This window comes from Pyrgilauda ruficollis, unplaced genomic scaffold (assembly GCF_017590135.1).
Source record: "Pyrgilauda ruficollis isolate IOZ18807 unplaced genomic scaffold, ASM1759013v1 scaffold54, whole genome shotgun sequence".
In the NCBI taxonomy this organism is placed as follows: Eukaryota; Metazoa; Chordata; class Aves; order Passeriformes; family Passeridae; genus Pyrgilauda; species Pyrgilauda ruficollis.
In genome coordinates, this window is record NW_024527044.1 from 3962265 (window position 1) to 3988626 (window position 26362).

General features: G+C 43.5%; 1 protein-coding gene and 1 non-coding gene across 4 annotated transcripts in view; both read left to right on the forward strand.

Moving 5' to 3' along the window:
* The window catches only part of EVA1A (eva-1 homolog A, regulator of programmed cell death), a 203374-nt gene that overhangs the window by 123623 nt on the left and 53389 nt on the right, over positions 1 to 26362 (forward strand). Inside the window, exon 1 of one of the 3 annotated variants that reach the window (XM_041480875.1) lies at positions 14069 to 14300. The exons of the other annotated variants lie outside the window; for them this stretch is intronic. The gene's annotated coding sequence lies outside the window, so the exon portion shown is untranslated. Of the gene's footprint in view, positions 1 to 14068; positions 14301 to 26362 lie in introns of those variants that run through there. 3 annotated transcript variants of the gene reach the window in all.
* On the forward strand, positions 265 to 336 carry TRNAC-GCA. Its single transcript has one exon. It is a non-coding gene; the product is annotated as a tRNA-Cys (tRNA).

Below are 26362 nucleotides of genomic sequence, written 5' to 3' on the forward strand. Positions count from 1 at the left end.
TCCCATAATTTTGCAATTCATTGGCTGGCACTGTCCAGCACTAGCTGTAATGTTCAGTTTTTATTTGTTCATAAGACATTGCTGGGCTATCCCAGAAGTCCTACACCCCTATATGTGTCTTCTACAAGGCTCAGGAAAAAATGCAGCAGTGAGGTTGTCTGTGCTGGACCAGTTCTGCAAGGCTGGTTCATATTCCATGCTGTGAACTCCCTGGGGCAGGGAATGTCCTAATGGATTTCATTTACAGAGCAGGGTTGGTCAGATGGGGGTATAGCTCAGTGGTAGAGCATTTGACTGCAGATCAAGAGGTCCCCGGTTCAACTCCAGGTGCCCCCTTAGCTGCTGCTTTTTAGGTCAGATATTAGAAAAACAATTTTTTATTGTGAGGGTGGTGAGGAACTGGAACAGGTTCTTCAGAGAAGCTGTGGATGCCCCATCTCTGGAAGTGTTCAAGGCCAGGCTGGATGGGTCTGGAGCAACCTGGTCTAGTGAAAGATGTCCATGGCAGGGGATTGGAATGAGAGGATCTTTAGAGTATCTTTCCACCCAAAGTATTCTACGATTTTATGATTTTTTTTTTGTGGTTTTAAGGAAACACAGTGTTTAGACACTGAGTAGCAGGATTGAGATTATGAAGGAAATTAAAGCATGAGCAACAGCCAAAAAGCAAGTAAAGATGGAGAGAAGGAGTGAGTGTTAACCACAGGAGCACATTTATTTCAGCCCCTGCAAGAATCTCCACTTTCTCTGCATAGTCTTCTGGTTTGGGTACAGATACCACAATCTTAGGGTCACAAATGCCAAATTTTCCTCTTCTTCTCCAGTGCTTGGCTGAAGGAAACATTCTTCACATATTCCTGTGCTTAAGTGAACATTGGTTTGGGTCTTGAGTGGGAGGAATGACTAAGGACTAAGAATTAATTGCTTGATTAATTCTCTGATTATTCTTTGCAAGTATTAGAAAAGGTGTTATTATCTGCTGAAAGATCATTATTTTAATTGTGCTTTGATGAGAAGAGAAAACAAGGGAATCAGTTACTCAGTGTAGTCTATTAGTGGTGCATTAAAGACAAATGCAGAATCCCATGAAACTATTCCTAAAGATGACATTTATTAGGTAGTAAAATAACCTCCCACAGAAGCATTTGAAGCTCTGTCACTTAACAGATAAATTACTGAGGCCAAGAGGCCATAAGACCTCCCTAAATTAATTGGTCTTTGAACTGGAGTTCACGGAGAAAATTTAAAAAGTTGGTTTGAAGATTCCCAGTGACTGTAAGTATCCCACAACCCTTGCCAAATTGTCAAAGAAACCAGATTTCTATCTGTTCTGAATGTCTAGATTTAATTTCTACCTACTGTCCACTATGAGATCTTTTAAGGTTGAAGAAACTTCATTAGCTAATTCCAGCTCTCTCTTTGAATATTTACAGTCTGTGATTAAGAAACCTCTCAGCCTTTTCTTTGTAAAACTAAATAAGTAAATCTTCTCATGTCTTTCTTCAGAATGAGGTTTCCCAATTCTTTATTAATTCTTGTGTCTTTCCCCTCAATTATTTTTAGTTCCTCAGTACCTGCAGCCTTTAGAACAGGCTCTGAATACCAGCAGCAGTTGCACCAATGCCAGGTTGGGTTGTTATATAATTTCTTTGCTTCTTCTACTTGGTATTACATCTCTAGTACATGCATTATGCTGCTGAAGACATCTGTGTTACACCACTTAGGTTCTATCACTTTCTAGGCTTTTTCCAGTTTGCTTCTGGCCTCCTTTCTCACGCTCAAGAAGCAAGTTCTCCACTCTTTAATCTTACATTCAGGACTTTACTGAAATTCGTACTCTTTGCTTGTGTGCAGTTTACTGAATTTGTCTCTGGATTGGTTTGCTTTTTGTGCTCTGTATTCCATGCTGCTTCCCAAAATTCCACAAACTTACTAAATAATAGTCTAACCTTTTCTTCTCTGTCAGCAATAAAAACATTAAATAGCAACTGGTAAGATAACATCTATAGGGGGCTGAAAGTTCACTTGCTGAGTGAACATTTGCCATTTATTATTTAATTTGGAAAGCTATCACCTGATCTCCAATTAATCTACACTGTACTATGTTTATTTTAAACCAGCCAAGTATATTTCTCAAGAATTCAAATTTGGTGCTCTTCAAAAGCCCATTGCCTCAACACTATTACTTTTATCAAGATTGTTTGTAGGCTCATCAAAATCTGGGACTGGATTAATTAATATGACTCCTTTTCCATTACACATTTTTGTTAATGTATAGTAATTATTTATTTGTTGAGCCCTGTCATGGATGTTCTGTGATTTTGCCCATGATTGATGTGCTGCAGAGAAGCCCATGATGATAGGTCTAATTACCCCTTTTTAATGTGTGTGGTGTATGGAGAACATTCACTTATTTACCTCTTAAAATCTTCCTCAAGTTTCAGGGAAGCATTGTGTTGCAGTGAGTTGGACACATACATAACATACATAACAAGCAACTACTGGATTTCACAGTGGGATTTTAATTTTTAATACTATTCTAAATGTGTCTGTTGGTTTTTATTATTGTATCATGCTCCCTTCTGAGTAGCTGTTTGCATACAGAATCTCTTGGGTATGTGCTTCTTGAGAAAAGAGACAGGAGGAATCTTTGGAAAGACCACCTGACCTGGTCTGAACCCAACTATGTTATTTTCCATTCTTTTCCTGCACCCATCAGATGAGCATGGGAGCATCTTCTGGTAGTGCATTAGTCAAAATGATCATACGTCTTTCAACTATTGTTTTTATAACCTCTCCTCTGGGGAAGAGTTTTGAAGTGCAGCATATTATTTTCTTAGGATTTTAAGGCAGTTTGACTTTTGTGAAATGTGTATCCTCTTACATATTTTAGAATCACAGCATCATTAAGGTTGGAAAAGACCTTTCAGATCATTAAATCCAACCACTAACCCAGCACTGCCAAGTCCACCACTAAACCATGTCCCTCAAAGCCACATCACATCTTCTAAATATCTCCAGGGATGGAAACTCCACCATCTGCCACACTAACTGCCCTGGACAGCTTCTTCCAGTGCTTGACAACCCTTTCAGTTAAGACAATTTTTCTAATAATTTTCCTAATATTCAATCTAAACCTCCACTGGTGCAACTTGAAGCCATTTCCTCCTGTCCTATCACTTGTTACCTGGGAGAAGAGACTCATCCCCAGGTTGCTACAACTTCCTTGCAAGTAGCTCTGCCTTTTCCTCATTCCTTGTCATTATGTTCTCCTCTGTTTCCAGTAAAGGATGGAGATTCTTGACCCTTCTTGGGTTGGTAATATATTTATAGAAACATTTTTTATTGTTTTTTACAGCCGTCGCTGCACTTTTATTTCACATAACAGATGCAAGAGAATTGAACCATGTACCTTTAGTGAAAGGGAATGGAATTTGAAGTAGTCTGCAGCTCCTAAAGGAATTAATTCCACCATTTTGATAAGTCCCTTTTTTCCCCCCAATGGATCCAGAGGATCATAGCTGCTAACCATTGTCTTCTTCTGGTCTTTGACTATGTCTTGGAGATGTCCTAAGTGCGGACCACAAAGATACAGGCACAGAATTCCAGAGTTCTTCAGGAAGCTGGAATAGACAGTGGAGGAGAGATTTGCTGTGCCATGATGCTCTCAGCCAGATGAGTTTCTTGTATCAGAGATCTCTGTGGCCATACCTGTCCCATGGATATATCCATCTCTCCAGCCTGACATGACAGACAATTACTCAAAAATAGCAGAGGATGGGAGCTTAGCATCAGCATTCCCTGTCAGCTCAGGTACTGACTGTTGGAAAGAAACCCTCCTTCTCTGAGGCCCTGGGGATTTCAGGTTGAAGTGTTACTGTGGCATAAATTAGGAAGGGGGAATATTTGATTCAGGAATCTTAGCTCAGAGTCTGGAACATGTTGGCAAAGCTGAGTTCTGGGTATGCAGATGGGCCAATGATTAATGGCTAAAACCTAAGAAGAGCTGCATTATAAATGGAGAGACTTGTGTTATTTCTCACAGAATATGACTGTGTTTCTTTGCAATGGCTAGTTTTGATACAGATGGATAACAGGTTGGGGTAAAATTAATTAATTAATGAATTTATTTTCCATTTCTCTCAGCTTGCTTACATGCAAAGCCCCTTGCTCAAATTCATCACCTTCCTGAGGAATGAAATGCAACTCTGAGATATTGAAAACAATTAAAACTTAGCATGACATGATTATAGGCATCTAACTAAACTCCTTAAGATCAGCAAATCCCAAAGTTTCCTATTTTTAAAAGCCTTTTTGGGACCACAGTACAGTTTCCCTTTGCAAATCCAAGTCTATGATAATTTCCAGTTTGGGACTCAGGATCCATCCTGGTTTGGAAACCCCTGTTCCTGCCCTGTAGGGAATAAACACCTTCCTTGCTGAACCCCTTGGGTCACAGTCTTTCTATAACCTTTATTAAAAACGAGAAAACATCAGCAGTGCAATGCAAGAGAGAGGAAGGATTTAATCACTCTGTCTGTTCCTACCTTTTCAATTTTCAAAAACAGGATCCTTGATGTCCTGTTTTCTTCTATAGCACATGGGACACACTTATGGCTAAGTATTTACTGGATGGATTTGGATTTGGGAACAGATCTTCAGAATCAAGAGTGTGGAGAATTTTGCAGGTTGCCCAGTCAGTTTTGCACCTTGATTTAAATAATTGTTCATTGAAAATTTATGTCACTTCCATCAACTTAGTGCAGCAAAGGTGGTGTTGGTATTTGTGGTACAAACTGACTGAAAATCCATCCTGCTATTAATAAATGGTGTCTGCAAACACAGTGGCATTTTACTGTTCTTAAATATTTGCCTGCTTTTGGCTGTGCTGTGGAAAAATAATGCCTGCTGGAGTGTTTCTGCCTCTGCCTGTCTTCTGATTGTGACCTGACATGAACTCGTTTATGTAATGCTCCCCAGCAGCAGTGCTGCTGCTGGAGACAGGGCTGTTCCTGTGACCAAAGGTAGCTCCACATCCAATTTTAAAGGTTTTTTGAGCCATTCAACTTAACAGATGCGATGCCAGGAAGGAGAAGGTTTCTTTCTGGGCATATCATGGGCACTGGAAGCCAGAAGTGTTTTATCTCCAACTCCTGCATCAAGTGAGCTTGCTGAGAAGGGCTCTGTTTGTTCTTTTGTCTTGTTCTTTGTTGCCAAAACTTCTCATTTTCTTGTGCTGCAGTTCCTCCTCCCCAGCAGATAAAGGTGAATATTGCAGTGAGGTGACTCCTGTTTGGTAGGTTTCACCGTGTGGGTTGGGAAGAGTTGATGCCTTAGCTCAGGATGGTGGAGTTTCAATCAGTTGCCTGATTCAACTGATTCAACTGATTCAATAATTTTCAATCAGGAGCACTGCTGCAGCAGTCCAAGGCTCTGTGGCTGATATTTCACAGCTTTGGTGCCATCATCTCTGCGGGAGTCAGTTTCAATGTGACATAATAAACAACAATATTTAGTTTCAGGCCAGGAATTTTTTTCATCATTTATGTTTGTGGAAGCCATGATTTCTTTAACGTAGTGCAAATCTAACATATGCAGTAATAGACACCCACCAGATGTGCTTCCAGGCCTAAATCCAGGTCTAGAAATCCATACCATACTTCATTCAAGAACAGTGGAAAGAGGGCCTGGACACACCTTGATTTCTTTGGCCTGCCTCCATATTTCAAGAACATAGTCTTTGCAGCATGAAACTGTAATTTAAGGATAGTCCTTTGCTGATTTCATGCACTCAATTCTTTTGAATTTTAAGAATTAAGTGCTCTTGGGGTGGAAGTGATGTGTCTCAGCTGAAGTCTATTTTAAAATAATCTGCTGTCTATGACCAGACATCTGGCAAGAATCATGTGGCAAGAATCAGATCTGTAAGTCCAACATACCCCCCTGAGAGGAGTTTAGATTGCACCAGTGGAGTGTGTTCCCTGGGACAGAAATTCTGACTCATTTCCATGCCACAGACTGATGCATCCATACACAGCAGATTGGGCACCAGGTATTCTGCTTGGTTTTTCTCAGATGCTAAAGCTTATGTATAGGGCTTTCCCCCGCTCTCTTTTCTTTCCTCATTGTCCTTTGTTCTTAATTTTCTCTCTTCTCCACTCCACTTTCTATATGGGTAAAATGACACAGCTTAGAATTTATGTTCACATGTACTTGTCTCCTGTTTGTGCTCATGATGGCTTAGAAAGCCTGAAGGGATATTCTGTAATTTAGTGTCCATTCATGTGTGTTTTCAGTACTTCCCATTAAACAGCAACATGGAGAAATGTTGGCAAGAACAGAGATAAGAGAAATGCTGTCCTCACTATTCCAGGGAGTAAAAAGCAGGCATTACAGGGACAAATTTGCCTTATTTTCTTCAGGGACATCAAATCACTTCAAAGGCTCTCCCTTTGACTGCCCAGTTTTTCGGTCTCCCTGTGAGCTCCCTGTGGAATTGGGAGTGTTTGGGCAGATGGTGTCAGAGACACCTCAGCTGTCATCCCAGCCAGGGAAGCTCTGAGAAGTGCCATGAAATTCAATTTTATCCCTGTTTATATTCCCTATGTCTCTGTTTCTATTCCTAGAGAATACAGAGTACAGTATGACATGGGCATGTTTGGGCTGGCTCCACACGGAGTCTGACTGACACCCATGGAACCTCCAAGCTCCTGTGCCTCTGGATGGGGTCCATCAGTTGTCCCTGCCATAATTTCACTGCATCTGGACCAAGTTGGTACATTTCCCTACCAAGTGCTGTCCTGCAGTATGACTTAGCAAAGCTTGGTAGGGTTGGAGACCTCTCTGTGTTGTGACACAAACCAAATTGAAGCTACAGGGCAGCATCCAAATTTGTATTTCATTTGGGAACATCCTCAAAGGTGTTCAGTGCACTTCTGTCCTTTCTTTCTTAGGTGTCTGTTACACCTCTGGCTCTCATGGCTTAAGGCAAATTTTGCCTTATTGGCAAGCTACCTCATTTTAATAACCTTTTATTTTGAATTTGCATGACGTAAGCATCACTTGGGTTTGCTTCAGATGGCCAGGGCTGTATTCCACAGCATAAAAACCACTGGTAGAAAGCAGGGAGTGGAACTGATTCATCAGTAATAGCATCTCAAATGCATTTATTTATTTCTTAAGTGCTCTGGGAAATGCTTTGCTTGAAAACCACAAACTGTGACACATGTGGATTGATTTTTGTGGTTTTTGCTGAATATAGAAAGCAACAACTCTGTATCTAGAGTCATTGGAGGTATGGAGACCTTGCTGACACCTCTGTGACACAGGATCATTTGAGCAGGATAAGGTCATACCAGAAAACATGCAGGAATCTCAAAGCAGGATCTGACAAACCTTGCAAGATCAAAACCCTCAATATTCTGCATGCATTCTCCTTTCCAGCCTCCAGAGCCTACTTCCTCAAAAAGAGGTGAAAGGAAGAAAGGTACTTTAAAGTTCCTCTTTGTAAATGAAATCATAATTGATGGAAAATTAAAGCAATTGATGTAATATAAACCTCCTGGTAACTGGAGAAGGTGCTACAGAGGATTCCCAGCAGTTATACATCAAGAAACATTCTTAATCTCCTAGATAATGTGGAAAAGGAATGATATTTATTATCTACAAGTCCTTACAAGCTGAGGATGCAGTTTATAAAACTGTATGTGCTCCCCCTCCTTTTCCTCCTTTATAGTAATCCTTCACCATGGATCATTTTACATCCAAACTCACCTTCATCTGTTATCGTACTTTGGTGATTTATCGGCATCATGAAGTTCTGATTAATAAGGCTAGAAGGACATCCATCAGAAGAACTAAGAATGTGTGATCATTTCCTCTCAGGCTCTCATTAGCTGTGGCTGTCCTTCTGGGAGTTTTATCTTTGTCTTTCTATTTCCAGACTAAAGCACATGAGGCTTAAAAATAATATCCTAAGATTAATCTTCTGTTTCTCTCGCCTTTTAAAACCTTTGGTCAAGATGCAATATGATCTGCATGCTGTCAGCTGAAATAAGTAGAAACAACCCAAACTGTACAAATACACTCTTAACAAATGAGCAGGCAAGTCAGAATAATAGATGGCTTGATTCAGCCTCTTTCATTCTAGATGGAAAATACAAAGCTCTACAGATAATCCTATGATCATATAAAAATATTTGTGGGGTAGATAGGAATTACACTCAACAGCATCTTTTCCAAAAGATTTTCCTTTTTCTTTATGTTGCTGTGGTTTAAAATGACATGAGTTGTGGCGAAATACGCCTCTGGTACTTTCAGGTTGCTGTGCTTAGTGAAGTGGGAAAGGTTTTGTTTCAGAGTTTCTATACTAAGCTCTCTTTTTAATGAGACACTCCTAGGTTAAAAATACCTTCGGAAAGCAACTTCCCACGTCTTTCCTACATCAGTGACAGATTGGAGCAGAAAATGTGGAGTACGCCTGAAAGTGATAAGTTGAGGTTAGAGGTCTAGCCAAAGTCAAGTGCTAGGGAGTTTCAGCTGTAGAGAGCTGATGCTTTGAATTATAATCAAGTGATTAATGTTTCTAATGTAAGTGGGTTTGGGAGTTACAAGGACTTGCAGCAACAGCTTGGATAAGAATGGTGAAACCTGCTTTTAGAGTTATTTTATTTATAGCACATTCATTAGGTTGGGCAAAATGGACAACATGTGCTTGTGTGGTTAATGATAAATCCATATGAGGACTGAACTAGTCTGCTGAGTTATGAGAAAGCCATTTATAGGTCAGATTTTTCTGGAGAGAGACAGACTTGAGAGAAACAATTCTTACCTGTTTGGGGGTAAGGGGAAGCAGGGAGAGGGGAGAAGAAGAAATCAGCTTTTCTCCTTTTGTAAAATACATAGGATGTTATGTTACATAAATGTTACAGATCTTCATTAGTTTTTAAAGGTCATTTGCCCCTGAAGTTTATGTAGCTGGCTTCATAAATGCCAAAAATAGCATGGGGAGGAGCAGATATGCATGGAAATTATTCACATTTTTTTTTATAAAATAGCAGATCATCTAATGTTAACATATGAAACCTGAAAAAGCCAGAAAAGAATACATCTCTGAGGCATTGTAATTTTTCTTGTGGATTCAGACAATCTAGAATGAAATTAAGGTACTGAAGCAAAAAAATAAAAAAAAAAGTTATATAAGATTATTCCTTCTGTTTGAATTCACCACACCTTAATCCTGCTGCTGTAAGAATTTTAAGGTACTCTTTCAAACAGAAATAGTTTCCCCAGGTGAGAGTATAGTTAATAAACCCAGTATTTTGGCACATGGTTCATGTTGTGGTTTTAGTTATAGATCTGCCAAAAGGATAAAAAAAGATTGGTTCCCCTCCTCTATGCTTATCCAGGGTTGTGCAGGTCCTTCAGCCACAGATCCCACTGGTTTCCACCAGAGACCATGGTGCCCTTTGGACTGAAAAATAAAAAGTAAATAAAAGCAAGACAAACAAAGACAAACTAGTAAAAGAAAACCCCTATAAATTTTCTCTATATAGCAGCTAAATGCATAAGTTTCACCCTAGAATCTCAGTAGTTGCATCCTCACAAATAAACATCAAAACCTGTCCATTTGCAACAAGCCATTTCACTTCTCTCCTCTTATTTCTAGGTAGAAATGGAAAAGTGATGTTCATTTTCAAGGAAACACGTTGCCAAGAGTGAATACTCTCAAATGTGTTCCCCTACCTCTACTGAATGTTGCTGCAGGTGCTATTTGTGAATGAGCTCAGGTTATCAGAACACACTTTCAGAAAAGCTGACTGATTATAGTGAGTATTTTTAGCAAGAGAAAATGGCACCTAGTGCAGAGATATTTAACTGTATATATGTATATTACAACAAAAACAAGTACAGGAAGCTCTTCCAGATTAATTCCCTTTGAAAAGTCATTTATTACTCTCAGGACAGTCAGTTAATAAAATACATGGTGGCTTTCCCCTTCCCTTGACATGCTGTAACTCAGAGTGGATCCCTGCTGAGAAGATGTACTTTAGTGCCACACAGCATCTTGGGCTCCAACGGTAACTGCACGAAAACTTAATGGCCTAATAGAGTTTACCTCATTTAGAGACTACACAAGATGACTTGTTTCTGACATCAAAAGTTGTGACAATACTATTATAATATTTATCTTATAGATTTGAAATTATCTGTGTTTTGCTCTGACAGGTAAACACATACTTTATTTTTTACCCCCTTGTTAGACACAGAAAATTAGGTGTTTTGTGTAGACACAGAGGGGATTAATCTCACCTGTTTAAACTGTGTTTGGATAAAATAAATTATCTTCCACAAGGGCCAGTCTCTATTAACTAGAGAGAATCAGTACACATATTTAGCTCAGATCTACCCTTGAGCTGGCAAAGCACAGTACAGATACATCCCACCCCATGGATTAAAATACTGGTTTTTTGAATGACAAGCAAGGACCAAGCTCAAGGAATAGATGTGCTCCTTACCTTGGAGAGCTTCCAAACAAAAACCAGTGTCTGAAGTACAAGAAATAAGGATGTTAAAGTTTTGTGGAAAAGTCTGAGACTCACAGGGCAAGCCTGTATTTACCCAAGGCTTCAGGATGAAGAAAAAGTCTTGTGGGTCTTTTGGGTAACTTATCATTCTGAAATTAGCTATATTTAGTTTATTGGTTAAGTTAATTAAACAGCACCAGGGCCCTGCCACTGGAAAACTTATATGGTGTTAAATGTTATCATGGTCCCTGTTTATCCCAAAGTGGAGTGCCAGCTCTCTGCAACAGCTTGACCAGTAGCAAGACCCAGAGATTGCTCCCAACAGGAAGTCTGCATGGGGCCATTCTTTTTTAGAGGAAAATTTAGCCCTCACTGTGCATGAGGCTGTGCCTGATGGCCCTGGGACCAAAGAGCAGCCCTGACCCTGTTTAGTTAATCTCTTCCTCTTGTCATTTTATTATTTGACCTCTTCACGATCAGAACCATGGGGAAGCAGCTATGGTGTGCTGGGCTTGATGCAGGGCTAGCCTTACTTTGAAATAATGTGGTGCTATCTAATTCCCTTCTGCCATTCTCTCTAATCTGTAAAGACCTCACAAATCTGATTTTGGCCTGGTTACCCTAATCTGCATCATGGGCTGCCCAATTCACTGACTTCAATGGGTCACACTGGACTGTGTCAGGATTTTGAGCTGATACTTGGTTTTTTGAGCTGGTTGAGCAAACAGATCTGCAAGATCTCTTCTTGACAGTGCACTAGCTCTGATCTGAAAGGACACACAGCTTTAGACATCTGTTTTAAGGGCAGAACTATTCTGAGCTTATTTAAACTTGATACAAGGCTCTGTTTATATTTCTTTGATTAATTGAAAATAACCTCTCATTAGGGAAGTGACAAGCGATACCGTACGATTGTGCTCAAGTCATTCACAGGAGCAAAAAAAAATACATCAAAGGTTAGGCAGGTCAAAGCCCTTGTTTGGATCAAAGCATATGTTGAACACTGTATAAATGCCAAATCTGAAAGTGTTTTGTGTTTAAGGTTGAAGTTTGGAGTAAAATGATACTATAACAATAAATCCCCAATTCAGCTTGTTAGGTTGCTACCGCATTCACAAAGGCACAGCAAAGAGAGGGATGCATCTGCTGGAGCAACTGGATAGCAGTCCAAGTCTGTTAAAAATTTACAGTATAGGTGAGGTAATACCACATCCAGGTCTGGTAGGCACATTTGAAAAAGAACTTTAATGCAATGGAAATGGATCTTGAAAGAGTGACAGGCACGGTTTGTGGTTTGTCCATAAATCTGCCTTACCGTGAGAGACTAAAAATGCTCAGCTATTTTTATTTATTCAGGACAAGGTTATGAGATGACTTGTCTGTGGTTTTGTAAAACTGAGCTTGCATGGAGAGGGAGCAGCAGGCTCCAGTTTCCACTCAGAGCTGCATGGCTTGGCTGCTTTCAACCAAAATATTGGAGGGTCCCCAGCTATGCCTAGGCTTGAAATATTCCTGCTGTTCTGGGGGTAAGCTGAGGATGGGCTGTACCTTGATGGGCTGCAGCCTTCTCTGTCCTTGCCTGATCTGCAGCTTCCTAGAGAGACTGATGAGTGGTGGCCAGGGTTGAGGGTGGAGAGTGAGACCAGACAAATGCAGATCAGAAAGGCAGCCCTTCTTCTTGAGGCCCTTCTTGAGCCCTTCTTCATGATAGTCACTGAAATAATTTATCTGGGGTGGACTGTCCTTCCCTGAAAGTCCCTGATTCAGGGGGGGATGCGTCCTTGCATGATGTGCCATAATTTTTAATGATTCAGGTGTTGCTTTTGGACACCATTCTGTGGCTTCAGCTATGCAGGTAATCAGGCCAGGTGATGGAAATTATCAAATGAGTGATCTCACCTGGCCTTAAAATATTACTATTAAATAGGAATATTTAAAAATTCTTGTTTTAGTGGGAATGTTACATTCTTATAAAACTGATCGTTGAATGGAAAAGTCTCAGTGAGGCCATCTTTATCCTGAGAAAGGTCAAGTTTTAGGAAAAAAATATTTTACCACTTTCATATTTGTAGGCAGAATGGCTATGTTTATATTTGCTTTCCAGGAAAGAGTTAAATCTGAGCTTAGACCTGGGTTCCAACTGTCCCTGTGGTTTACTATATCTGGTAGGACATCTTTCAGCAGGATGAGGAGTGATACAGCTTCTTCCAAACAGCATTTGACCTTCTGTTCAATCTACAGTGACCTGATTGTGTGGGCATCTCATCCACCTTTCAGCAGTGGTGTGGGAACCAAATCATGAAGAAGAGGACCCCTTAGAAAGTCCCATGGCTCCTATCAAAGATTTTATGGCACTGCCTACTGCAAGGGCAGGTGGGATTTGCAGAGCGCCCAGAGTCAGGCTAGGTCTGGGCTGCCTGAGAAGGACACATTTTAGGCTTAAAGGATGCTTTAAAAACTGCAACCAAGTTCAATAGTGCACCCAGCACATAGAGAGGTGTTCAGAGGGTTTGCCTTGCTGGAAGGTTAGAGTGGATATTAGGAAAATAATCCAAATAGATTAGGAATAATGCTATTAGAAAATCCATTAGATTGGATATCAGGAAAAATTTGCTCCCTGGAAGGTTGGTCAAGCACTGGAACAGGTTGCTCAGGGACATGGTGGAGTCATCATCCTTGGAAGTGTTCCCAAAATGTGTAGATGTGATAGCTGGGGATATGGTTTAGTGGTGAGCATGTTGTTGCTAGTTGGACTTGGTGATGTTTGAGGTCTTTTTCAACCTTAATGACTTTATGATTGTATGATTCTGAAGTATCCATCCAGCTTTGTTCAATAAAGGCAGTTTCTTGCATCCATCCAAGCAAAGGTTTGACCACGCACTCAGTGTGATTTTCTGCTTCTGGCACGTCTCGCGGGTGCCTGGGCTGCCACTTGTCCTGTCCCCAAGGCGTGCGGGGCCGTGTGCTCCTCTCCGGGCTGGGCACAGCCCCGGCCCGTCCCCTGTGCCCCGAGAGCTGCGGGCAGTGCTGCATTTCGGAGTGACTCCTGCAGCCCCGGGAGCTGCGGGCAGTGCTGCATTTCGGAGTGACTCCTGCAGCCTCGGGCAGTCGTGCCGGGGCTCCAGGGGCAGCAGCTGCCGCACAGGATGCAAAGGGGACCTCGCTGCTGCCTGCTGCACTCGGGCACAGGCTGGAGCATCCGAGAGCTTAGAAAAGCCAGGAAACTGCTGAAAATGGCATTTTGCTCTTAGTGTCTAACATCATCGCACCACTCCTGCTCAAGTAAATAAACTCTGATGGGAATCCCGCCCCTACCCCCTTCATTCCTTGCTTTCATAAAACTTGTCACAGTGATTTTTTTTTTTCCAGTCAGCAGATTTTACGCTGGTTAATGAGGGGGAAAAATTTCTCTTCCCCCCCACCGCCCCCAGTTGCCTCCCCTCTCTTTCATGTCAGGGGCCAAGTTTGGATTGGAGCCTGGTGAAGTTTCTGTGTCATTTCCTGTTGCTGCCCTCCCCGGCACTCGCTCCGCGCTCCAGCCCTCCCGCAGACGCGCAGGGCGTCCGCCCTCCCGGCCGGCGGCTTTTGGGGAGGATGTGACAGCGCTGGGCACACCTCACGCTCCCGCCTGTCAAGCCGCATTCCTGCTCCTGCTGTCCCCACGGGCTCAGCTCCCAGCCCGCTGCCAGGAGCGCCAAGAAACAGAACGCTGGAAGAACTTTCTTCTCTGCACGCAGCTCGCTGTGCGTCCCAGGCTGCTGGGAACCTGAGGCGGTGAGAGCAAACCCATCCTTCTCCCGCAAACTTCGCCGCCCGCTCCTCCTGTCCGTGCGGGTGGTGGGCAGCGAGGCTGCAGGGGATGCCGGTGCTGGGTGTTTGGGTGGGCGAGGGGCTGCGGGGGGACGGGCAGGGGACGGGGAGGGGACAGGAGCCCCGTGAGCATCTCACTCCGTAGGACAGGTCAGCTGCGAGGGCTGGCATTGGTGCTGCTGTGCTGGTGGCTTGATGTGAGTGACGGAAAAAGGGCTGTTTAACAGAGGGGCAGAGCGGCACGGGGATGCACAGAAGCCGGGCAGGCAGCGAGCGGAGGTGAGGCAAAGAGCAGCGGCTGCTCAGCCTTTTCTCTTACATGTTTGTCTTTCAGCTTCAGTTTAGTGCTCGCAGGTTTTTCCCAGGGCTGGCTTGCGGCAGCGTTCACGGGGTTTGTGAGTGTGTCCAGTCCCGGGGATTGCTTTTCTGAGCAGAAAGAGCTGATACATGTAGAAATCTGTGTTACCCTCGCTTGGAGGAGCGGGCACAACTCAGCTGGCATCTGTAAAATCCTGCCTGTGTTGGCTTTCCTCTGCCATTGCCTTATTTGCTCGCTGAACACACGTATATTTGGTAGGAAAACGACACAAATGCTTGTGCTTTAAAGTGGAGCAACTGTGACTTCATGTACTATTTCTGTCATTCCTGACTCGTTCAGTCTTGACTGTTTCTTGGACAAACAAGGCATAACAAACTGACGGATAAATCCTGAAGCATGTGCTGGAGCCGGTTCCCGGAGCTTCCAGAGTTAAAAGGTTTTCTTGAACTCACTGACACAGGGCAGTAAATCTCAATGTGTCAGTAAGCGAGGGAAAAAAGCTTGCAGAGCATTACACACCAGCAGACAGAGTTGGTGCTGCACAACCTCGGGTCTTCACAGGCAGGATTAGCTCCCAACACCTCCAGCTATCCAGCAGCGTTTAGAAAGGTCAATTATATGTACAATATTTACCAGCTAATTGTAAGTGGGGCAATAAAAGCCTTGGAGTTGGCCCCAGGAGAAATGATCCCCAGGCGTTGTGTATGCTGTGTTTACCTCCCAGTCGCTGCTTGATTCATGGTGCTCCCTCAGCTCCCTCTCATTTTATGCTGGTTTGGCAGTAGAGTTCTCTCTGTCCCCTTCCCTAATGAGAAAGTGGTGGAAAAAGGTACAAGATGGGTATGTAGGAAAGGAGCTTTGGGCTCACCCTGAGCACTTCAGTCCCTCTCCCCTGCCCCCAGCCAAGGCACATCTGCCATGGCTGGGGAAAGTTCAAGCTCCTTGTCCAGCCTTGGCACCCCTTGTCATGCTGCCATAAGCAATAGGGGGACCCAGGAGACATTTACTGACAGCTTTGCCTGGAGCCAGTTTCTAGGTAAAAGCTCAAAGCTTCTTTCACAGCTCTTCCATGAAAGGCACTTTTTTTTTTTTTTTTTTTTTAAATCAAGTTGAGTAGGAAATCCTTTTTTGGGTCTTCCAGTCTCCCAGACTCTTTCTGAGACAAAAAGTATTCACTTTCAGTATTCTCACAGCAGGCTTATACATGTACTAGTGAGCTGGTCTCGAGGGTCTGTGCTGCCACACATGGCTTGATCTGAGACAACTTCTGGGTGTTGCTGGAGTTCAGGAAGGGCCAGGAAGCTCCAAAGGCAGTTTGGATGTAGTCACCTTGTTTCAGAATGTAAGAGAGTTTAATAATATGTAGGCATCAGGCCGTGCCAATTTGCTTCAGGGCTGAAGAATGGGCTCTGGCAGGGGTTAGTTTACTAGCAGAGACATACATAGCCAAAATTGAATCGTGTAACAGAGGGAGGAGAGAAACTGTAGCAGGAGTTGCTCTCAGCACCTCCTAGGAGCCTAAGAAACAGCATTTACCTGGAGCTGTGCTCTGTATTCTGGATGTGAAAGGAAATGGGGTGACAGACTGGCATTTTCATAAGGCTTCAACAGGCAAGTCAGTTCTGAGGTGAATGGAATCATTGCCTGTGCAAGATGGCTTTGGGGCTAGCTGAGCTTCAGGGGCTGCTTTGGGTGCTGGAAAGGGACATAGAACCTCCAGTCCTTTGGAAATCCACCCATATATACAGCTGTTGAGAGATGAACCTCTGTCTCCAGTGCAGTTTTTGGGAATGGGTTTCTAAACTATCCCAAAGCTTTACCTATGTGCCAGCTGGGAGGTGAACATAATTTCATCCTTAATTTTTCTGACTTATATGTGAACCCACTTCATTTTAAGCTGAGATCACCCTGCTGATTCCAGTGATTTTATTCTTGATTCACAGCAGTGGAAGGCAGGTAAGAATCAATCCCTTAATATCTGCTTTTTTCCTGATACTTGCAAAGGAGAAAGCAAAACAAGAGAAACCCACTCAGAGTGAGATCATGATGGGATCTGAAGGGTCTAAAATACCACCAAGACTTTTCTGGCTTTTTTTTTTTTTTTTTCTTCTTTCATACTTGCCCTACATTTCAGCTTTTTCTTCTGTCAATAGAAATTTGTTCTGTGTTTGAGCAAATGCTGGGTCCCTGTTTTTACACAGAACTGCTGTAACAGCAGTAAACCCAGGGTGCTTGTCCTGTCTCTCTCCTTGTGCGAGCGTGCTCTCCACACCACACAGTGCTCGTGTTGCCTTGACAGATGAGCCAAGGGATGGCCATTCCTGTTCTGCTGCTTACCTTGGGAAAGTGTTCTGGAGCCCAACAGACTTTACTGTCTGGAAATATTTCCTGTTGCACAACATAAATTGTCTCTTTCAGTTTAATCCTGTTGTCTTAGATTACCTCACCAAAGTACTACCTTGAGTAAAGCCTCTCTCAGCAGCCACTCCACTGCAGTGGGGGAACCAGTGTTCTAAGAGGCCACAGGGCGTGAGACTCTGCAAGAAGGTGGGGTGGGCACATGCTTCCCTTCCCCTTTCTCATCTTGCACAAGGGCAGGGCAAACAAATCCTGCTTTTTAACATCGGGTCTGTGCGACTTCTCGTCCCTGAGCCAGACCCCTCTGCAGCTCCACAAACCCACAATGGCCACTGAGAGCCCCAGGAGAGATCTCCCATTGCTGTGGCTTCTTGTGGTGCTGGTGGTCCTTTTCTGTGAGCTGCTTTTTCCTGCTTCAGTGCTTGAGCTTGGTGTGGTGCTCCCTGTCCTGCCCGAGGCTGCTTTGAGGATTCTGTGCTGCTTCCCACCAGCATGTTGGCTGCCATCTGCTTCAGTTTCTCACAGCTTCTCCTGGGGAACAGCAGCAGCATTTGGGGTAGCCTTGGCCCAGTTTGTGGGTGCTTCCCAGCTCCCTGTGCTTCCCCATCTCCCCAGACTGGATCACACACTCTGTGTTCATCTGCTTTGCTCTTGCTCAGCTCCAGCTCCAGTTCTTGTGGTATTTAAATGCTGATGCACAAATTTAGGTAACATTTACACGCTCTAGTGAGTCTTCAGCTCGCCTGCACAAATTTCTTGTTTTCCTTCTTCTAATGCAGTGCCACTACCTGAGGACAGTGCTGCTTCCTTGCTCCAGGGAGCTGCTGATCCCTGCTCTGTTTATGGGACATTGCCTTAGCAATGAGGATGTGTAGCGGAGACGGTCAGGATTAACCAGACCATATCCCTGCTGCTGGCCAAACACAGCCAAAAAGGTGCCTGGCTCCTTCCCTCCCCAGACAGAATCCTGTTTGCTTTGGCTATTTTTAAACATATTTGCTGGTGGAGCCTGGAGCTTACTATCAATCTGAGCCTTGCCACATGCAACCCACAGCTCTTTAAAATGGATTATTGTGGAGATGGGAAGGACAGTTCCCAAGTTTTTGTTCTTCTGTCCACTGGCTTGAGGCTACCTGACATGATGGTGGTTGTGGCAGTCACTTGCTTCCCAGGAACTCAGCTAAAGGCAACAAACTTCTCAAAGTCATTCCTCCTGACTTCTGCACTTGAACTGGTGAGAAGGAGGTGAGAGGCCTCTGTATCCCATCAGCAATTCCCTCAATCATCCTCTCCCTCCCTGGAAGTGTTATTTTTGGTTAATTCATACAAGTCTGGGCCTCCTTGGTCTATCCTGTGGGAGGAAGCTCCAGGCTGGAATTTTGTAATAAAGGCCAGATTTTTCTCTGGAGGCAGAGTGGAGGAGGCCACTCCTGTTGTTCCTCCAGTTCTTGTTAGTTCTTGATCAGCTTAATCTGGCAACTGTGAGAAGTTTTCTTTCTCTGCTGAGAATAAATCTGGCTTCTGAGGAAGGTCAGCATTGTGGAATTCACTCTGAGATACCTGATTTCCACAGAGCCACTGGTGGAAATCACAGTTCAAGCTGTTTGGACCTCATCTTCCTGATGGAAGTTCCCAGCAGTTCACTGGGTCTCTGGGTGCATCACAGGCCATTTGCACCCATGCAGAACCACGGCTTTCCTAAAAACAAGGCGTTTCCCTCCAGTGTCCTTGGCCAGAGTTAGTTTGCTCTTAACCTTAGGAACACGGGGCAGTCTGTCCCCTCCCACACCAGCAGGGGCTGGTTTTCTCTGGAGTGAATATGTCTGTGTACTTGCACCTGGGAGAGTTCTCAGAAGTGTTCTGTGGTTATGGTATGAACACAGATCTGGCCTCTGGTTTCCTCTGTGATCACGATTCCCAGCATTCTCCTCCTTCACTGACCATTGGCAATGGAAAGACCACTAATCCCTGCTCTCTTCTCTTTGCCTGTCCTTGAAGTTGGGGTTGTTTCCGTAGGGGCTGGTGCAGTGAAAAGCTGAGAACATCTGAAATTGCCATAATTTAAATATGCAGGTGCTATCTTAAATATATCCTGGGAGCTCACTAACTAAATCTGAGTTTTCTTCTTGGTCATCAGACCCAGAGCTAAGGATGGAGACAGCAGCTGAATCTGACGTGTAATCCTCACTGGTACTTCTCACACTACCTGTAAGATAGTCTTTTGGAGTTGCCCATCCAGACTTACTTCACTAACTTAATAAAATCTATCTTGTTCTTCTTTTATTTTACTAGTCACTTTGATTCCCCTCTGACATAGCCTAATGCTTGGACTACTTTTTTTTCCCTTCCTTTTTATTAAAGTATCCATGGACTGCATAGTCTTCAAAGATTTATTTTTCTTTAATGAAATCAGCCTCATTTTCCTGGCTAGTGTACTGCATGAATGTCACATTTAAATATGTGATTTCAAGTCCAGTTCTTTCCCTCAGATATATTACTTTACACTACATTTGTCTGTGTTAAACTGCAGTGCTGATTTACTACACCAGTGACCATTAAAGACTCCAATTCCTCTGACTCCTATTTTGTTGTTTCTCACTGTTTATTATCCACAATTATCTGATTTTTAGAATAGTTGGCACATTGTAAGCTGAAGTCTCTTAATTCTTTTCCTCTGCTTGATACAATGGTTACAATTAGATTAATGTTTATTTAGTAGATTTGGATTGCAGAGCAAGTACAAAAAGCTCTCCGGGGAGCCATGAATGTCACAGCAGTGTGTGGTGCCAGGTGTGCACAGGAACAAAGGGGTAAAGGTGTGCCCAAAATGTAGGGAAGATCCCTTACCTCTCTCTCACAGGCAGGAGGTGGAAGCAGACAGTGATCAACTGTCAGTGGCCAGTCCTTTTTTTTTCTTGAAGGCCTTCCTTTTTTTCTTGGAGATCTCTGTAAGTGTTTTCTTCCTCTGCTGCAATTCAGAAGTCAGAAGGATGCTCTTCAGCCTGCTAAGGAGGCTTGAACAGCACTGAGCCTGCAAGATCTGAGATACGGTCAGCAGGATTCTAAATAGCTTTCAGTCTTACCGTTTAAACATGCAAAATTGGGAATTCCCTTCATTCCCTTCAATGAAACAAATAAGTTTCCTTATTTGAAGAAGCCCAAGCTAGGCAAACCCGCCAGGCATGCTAATGCTTCCTGACAAACTCCTTCAAAACATGAGTTTCACGGAAGGCCAGCAACAGTGCAGCACAAACCCTACCCAGAGACACAGAAGTACACCTTGGCCATATTTAAGTCAACCTCCACCTTCAGGCTGTGCTTCCCTGCATGGGTCTGCATCACCTGTCCTTCAGGAGGATGCTGTGCCAGGTGGTGAATATCTCATGCACCACTTGTGAGAAATTCCAGCTGATATTTAGGAAATGCTTCTGTGCCATGTCAGCCAGCTTCTGAGAGGAGCAAGCCAGGAGGCAGGTCCCTGTTCAGATACATCCCCGGTGTTTCCAGCTGGCTGGCTCTTAGCAGCTCCTCACTGGACACATGAGGGAACACCTAATTGCACTTCCCAGACACCCTGTTTCCTTGGACCCTACATGTACAGTACAGGTTCTGAGTCACTCCTCAGAAATTCAGTGCTCCTGACTCCTTCTGACTGCTGAGTGCCTCAATGCTTAAAATAGGTGCTCCAGGTCACACTGCTGGGTGGGATGGCTGCAGGTTCACTATTGTGACATGTGGGTAAGGCTTTTATTAAATGTGGCCTCAAGTCAACTTTCCATAACTCAGGTTTTGCAGGTGCAAAAGGCAGACCACAATCTGAGGAAGTATCCTTGACCTTAATCATTATTTGTAAAGCAGTGTGTGAGGCACTGCCTGCTGTTACTAAGAGAAATGATGCATGTTAGAAAGGGATCATAGAGCTATCAGGCCGTGCAATCTGGCTTTATTTTCCAACAACACTAAATACTTGCTGATTCTGTCCGGACCTTGACTGTAGTTTTCTAGAGCTGTCTCTGAGGCAGGAGCTTTCTTGCAAGAAAAAAAAACCAAAAAACAAAAAAAAACCCCAAAAGCACCAGGGCCCTTGTTTGCTCTCTGCACAGCTTTGACTGTGCAGCTGGCTGCCAAGCATCACACAGCAAGGCAGAGCAATGCTTGTGAATCACCATGGAACAACATCAGACGAGCCAAACAGACCCATGTGATTTTAGGCAGGGCTCAAGAATTTTGTTCTTTAGCTTCAACCCAGGGGGCAAATTTGTTCATTTTCCTGGCACTGCAACAATGATAAAATTTCTGCACCCATTTGCCCTGAACCGGTATGGTTTGTTCTCTGAAACATTTGCTGTTCCCGTTTTGTGTGACAATAGCAGTTACAGGATAGGTGGAGATTTTTGTGTGACCAATTTTCAGGTACATTAAGCTGCTTTCACCCCCTCCTGACTATATAAAATGTCCTTAAAGCAAGTGTAAATGGTATTGACTTCAGAATGAGACAAATAGGTTCCCAGCTCTGAAGTGAGTATGTGTTGCAAACTTTTGTGGGGAGATGAATAACTAAATGATTGTCTCACCCTCTGAGACAGGTGCTTAGGACAAAGTGCTGATGTCTGGTGGCCACAATGGATGTTGGAGGAAAATGTTAGGAAGGTTGAAGTACCTGTGTCTGAAGACATTGAGTGCTCCAGTGGTTCATGCACTTGACACATGCAGGTCATTGAACTTTATCTGATGGCTGCCAGTAGGCTTGGACTAAAACCACAGAATCATGGAAACACAGGGTTGGAAAAGACCTCCACTTTCATTGAGTCCAACCATTAACCTCACACCACTGTGTTCACCACTTATCCCTGTCCCTTAGTGCCACATCTACACCCTTTCTGAATACTTCCAGGGGCTGGTGAATCCCACCAATTCCCTTGGCAGCCTGTTCTAATACTCAAGCACAAATCTTGTGAGAGATGTGTGTAATAGCAGAGATGGTGAAGTTCTAGAACCTGAAATGTTCATTGCTACAGAACTCACTGCTACATAAAAACCACTAGAGCTTTTTTGACCTTTGATTCTTTCCCCTCATGGCAGAGATCACATAGTGTGAATCAGCTCAGAGATGAAGTGAAAGCCTACAGCAACCAGTGAAAGAAAACTTGACCTAGGGAGGGAGGAAGGTATTTTTTGTGAAATACAGGAATGCAGGCAAAGATATGAGAAAAACCCCCCACTAAAGAGAAGCAAGCTTGTGAAGTGGATGCAAAACCTCCTATGTTGACTTTTCATGTCTCCTGGACAGCCTACAGTTACTTCAAAAAAGCACAGCTTGACACAAGCACCCTAAATTATATTCCTGTCTCAGTGGCTTCTTGGGACCCAATGTGCCACACAGGACCACTGTGGACCTGAGGAGGAGACCAAGTGCAGATGGAAGAGCAATGAAGCCTGTGACCTCCCCCAGTCCAACACCTATGACATGAGGAAGGTCATCTTATCCAATTGCAAGTGGGGGTGCTACCTCAAAGCCATATGTCAGAGGTTTCATTCCTTTTTGTTGTGGTACCCTGGAAAACTGAAAAGCTCTATGTCATTGCTAGTGTTAATAAGGAGGAAAGGGTGGAAAAACCTCCATGACTTTTTGTTTCATATGTTGCTTGAGAAAACACGTGCTGTCTGCAGCAAGACCTCACAGCATGCTGATTGTTAAAGCATATATGCAAAAGTTTGAAACTGGAGGTTTTGTTGACCCTGGAAGAAAAAGCAGATTCCAAACAGAAGCTCAGGAAGAAAAATCTGTGGTTCCATCTGTATTTGCTTTTGCTTTACTGGATGCAGGTTGCCTGTGTCATGGTTTTGTCCTGCTTATCTTCTGAATCTGCATAAACTTTATTTCTGGGCAATTATAATTTCAAGAGCCAGTTGCAAGGTAGGCAGCTGAGGAGTTGCATCTATACTCTCATCCTCTCTTTCACTGAAATCCTGAGCTTTGGGTCTTGCTTTCGAGCAGAAATTTTGTGATGGAGACTGTAGGGACTAAATGGCTACATGGAAAATGTGAACCTCCACAAGGGTTTGAACTTTGGTCTACAGAAAACAACCTGATGATTTCAATCTGCAGAGGGCCATAAGGACACTCAGATTAAAAACTCAGTATGGGAAAACTTAAAATAAAATCTACATAGTTTTTAAAGGAGTTAGTTCTACCTTTGTGTTTTCATTGGGCCATGGACTACTCAAGGGTATCTGAGGGGTTGTTTCCCCTTGGTCCATGCCTGGCTCGTTGATCCAGCTGTGGCACTGCTGTGGTGTAATACACAGTGACAAGTCATTCCTGTGAGGTTCAAAGGAGGAGAAGAAGAAGTCAGTGCTAATGCAGGCTGCAGTGTTTGTGGGGAAACACCTGTGATCGGTCATTAGTTCTTCTAAGTTTAATCTGTTACATCATCATGCAGAGTCTGGTACTGCAGGATGAGATGGAATTGTTCTGTTTGACTTCAGCTTTTTTTGGCCCCTTCAGTCTAAATGTAGGCTCTTCATGGCTGCAGTTTACCAGGAGGCACTGTAGAAAAGTTCTAGTGTGCATTTACTTAAACAACATTTGATGCATTCTGGAGGATAAATGGTATGGAGCAGCTACAGTGCTGTTTCCAAAGACCATCCTTGGCAAGAAAACAGAGAGGAAGGCAAGATCCATTATGTGTGCCCGTGTATTGCCCCTAGAACAGGATCAAAGTCATGAAAAGAAACTCTGGTTTTGTTTCTCCACAGTTGTTAAAGTTCACAGGCTTCCCAGGATCTACATTTCAAGGCTATCATCAACCAAATTTTGTACATTTACATTTGTTCAAAATAGTTTCCAGGCGGTGAGTAATTAGTGGTTAGAAATGGCTTGCAGTTTGGTGATAATTTGATTAAGCGAAATCCTTAGGAAAATTAGCATTCCAGGTCTTTTGTGTTTCCCTCCTTCACTACTTGTGGACCACAGCTTCCCCACCCAGTCTCACAGAGGGCATCTCCTGCATTTCAGTAAGGAATAGATGGATCCTTGTCAGGAAAGACAGGAGGATGCCTCCAGCCACAATGAGCAGCAGGAAAAGACATTAACTCCAAAAATTGCCACTTTAACATTCTTCTTGGAGAACTTCAAATGCAGTAATTACATCCCCTCTCCCCAAGAACTCCACGTACTCTATTCTTTTGAATTAATTAATCCCCAAGTCTGAAGCATTCTGCAAACAAATGAAGAAGACCCATCCCTGTACATTTCTAAGCTGGTCAGTGAGCTAGTGAAGAAAAGGGGGGGAATAAAAATAAAGAGGTAAATATTCAAAGTTTACAAAATTATGTATAAATAAAAATAATTTTCTAATGTTGTGCAAGATGGGATATGGATATTTTAAAATAAGATGGTGAAGTGATATAACAGTATAATTTGACCTGTCAGTCCTTGTTAATAAAAAGACCATTTTGTGTCCTGCTCCTTCATTCAGAAGTGGGGACAGTGGAAGGGAGAGTTAAGTACTTAGTTAGGTTCTTTTATAACAATCTTTGTTTTACTCATTTACTTCAGGAATTTTTGATTAAAAATACTGATTTAAAAAAAGGATGGTGTCTTTATGCCTTCCTGTATAACTGAAGATTTGTCAGATAGTCACTGACCCACGTATTCCCAGCTGGTGGGAATGGATTTACAAATGTTTGGACCTAGAAATCCAAATGGATTTCCGAACAGTTGCTTGAAGTGGTTTTGCAGATCTCGTTGTGACAATGACATATTGTTCATGCAGGCTTAGTACCAATACAGTTCTACCTTGGGTGGCAGAGGGAGAGAAACGGCCTCACTTTCCTGGCTCTCTACAACTCCCTGACAGGAGGTTGGAGCCACAGGGGGATTGATATCTTCTCCCAGGAAACAAGTGAGACGACAAGGGCAAAAGGCATCAAGTTGACAAAGAGCAGTTTAGATTGGATATTAGGAAGAATTTCTTCAAAGAGAGGATTGTCAATCTTTGGATCAGGCTGCCCAGGGCAGTGGGGGGGTCACCATCCCTGGAGAGATTTAACAGACATGTAGATGTGGCTCTGAGGGACATGGTTTAGTGGTGGGCTTGGCAGTGCTGGGTTAATGGCTGGACTTGATGATCCTGGAGGTCTCTCCCAGCTTAAATGGTTGTATGATTCCTTGCATCCTGGAGAATTTTTCAGCACTTGGCAAGCCAGCACGGTCCAGGGTGTAGCTCTATTGCTGGCCATCATCTCACATCCTTCTGGACACCATCTCACAAAGTAGGCAAACCCAACTGCTTAAGCACCTAAGTAAAAACTCAAAAAGGACTAGTGAGATCATTTAGGCCAACTTCCTGGATAACAGCAGCCACAGACCTAGCTTGGCTTAAATCCCATGGCAATCACAACAGGCATCCCACCCCTACTTTTCAAGTCATACCATCCTTGGCAGTGGTATTTCCACCACTGCCAGCAGCTGACCTGGGCTTGCTGGGAACCCCCTGAGCTGTAGTAGATTTTCCCAGGGACTCCCTCCAACTTCATTTGCAGGACCTGTGTGTGCAGAACACATGAGATCCTTCAGGAAGATTTTCAGTCTAAACCCATTTAAAACTTTATATGGAAAAAGGAAAGTCTGAAAGTCCACGCTCAGCAATATTGTATGCATGAGGCTCGGTTAATTCACCTTGAAAGAGGCCTTTAGGAGGACTTGCACATTACGGGTGCATTTGGGACAGGACATGGGTGAGTGCCCAAGAGCAGCACCAGATAAACAGAAATCATTACAGCAGCCTGGCGAGGGGGCCATGGGATCTGCAGGGCTGGCGGCGCTGCCAGAGCAGATCGGTTTGCGCTGCAGCCGCTTTTTCTCACAGATGGGATAAAAATAAGATAGATTAAGTATATCCAAGAAAAAATAGTTATGCAAAAGCTTGATAAAGCTGCCAATGTCAGCAAAGGGAGGCAGTAATGTAAGCAAACTTCAGAGGAGGGGAGCTGCAGAGCGTCCTGCTGGAGCGAGCAGAGGGGACTGGCTCTGAGTGTCGGCTGGATGTGGGGTGAGGGTTGGCCGGGTGATTTGGTTGACTTGTGTTTACCAAGGCAAATCCCAACAGAGAGGGAGGTTTTTCTTTTAGCTGATAAATATGCCTGCCTCTATATTAAAATGTTTTTGTCCCCTTCTGTGGTTCTTTGAGTCAACTTCTTCCTGGTTGAGTCACTCAGGCGGATAGGTAGGTGCTGAAGTCCCTGCTGAAATCTGGAGTTCCCTGTCAGTGCTTTTGATGTCTGTTCTGCTTCTCTGGGGTTAGATATACCTTTGGCTTTCATCTTGCATCCAGCTTTCCATCAG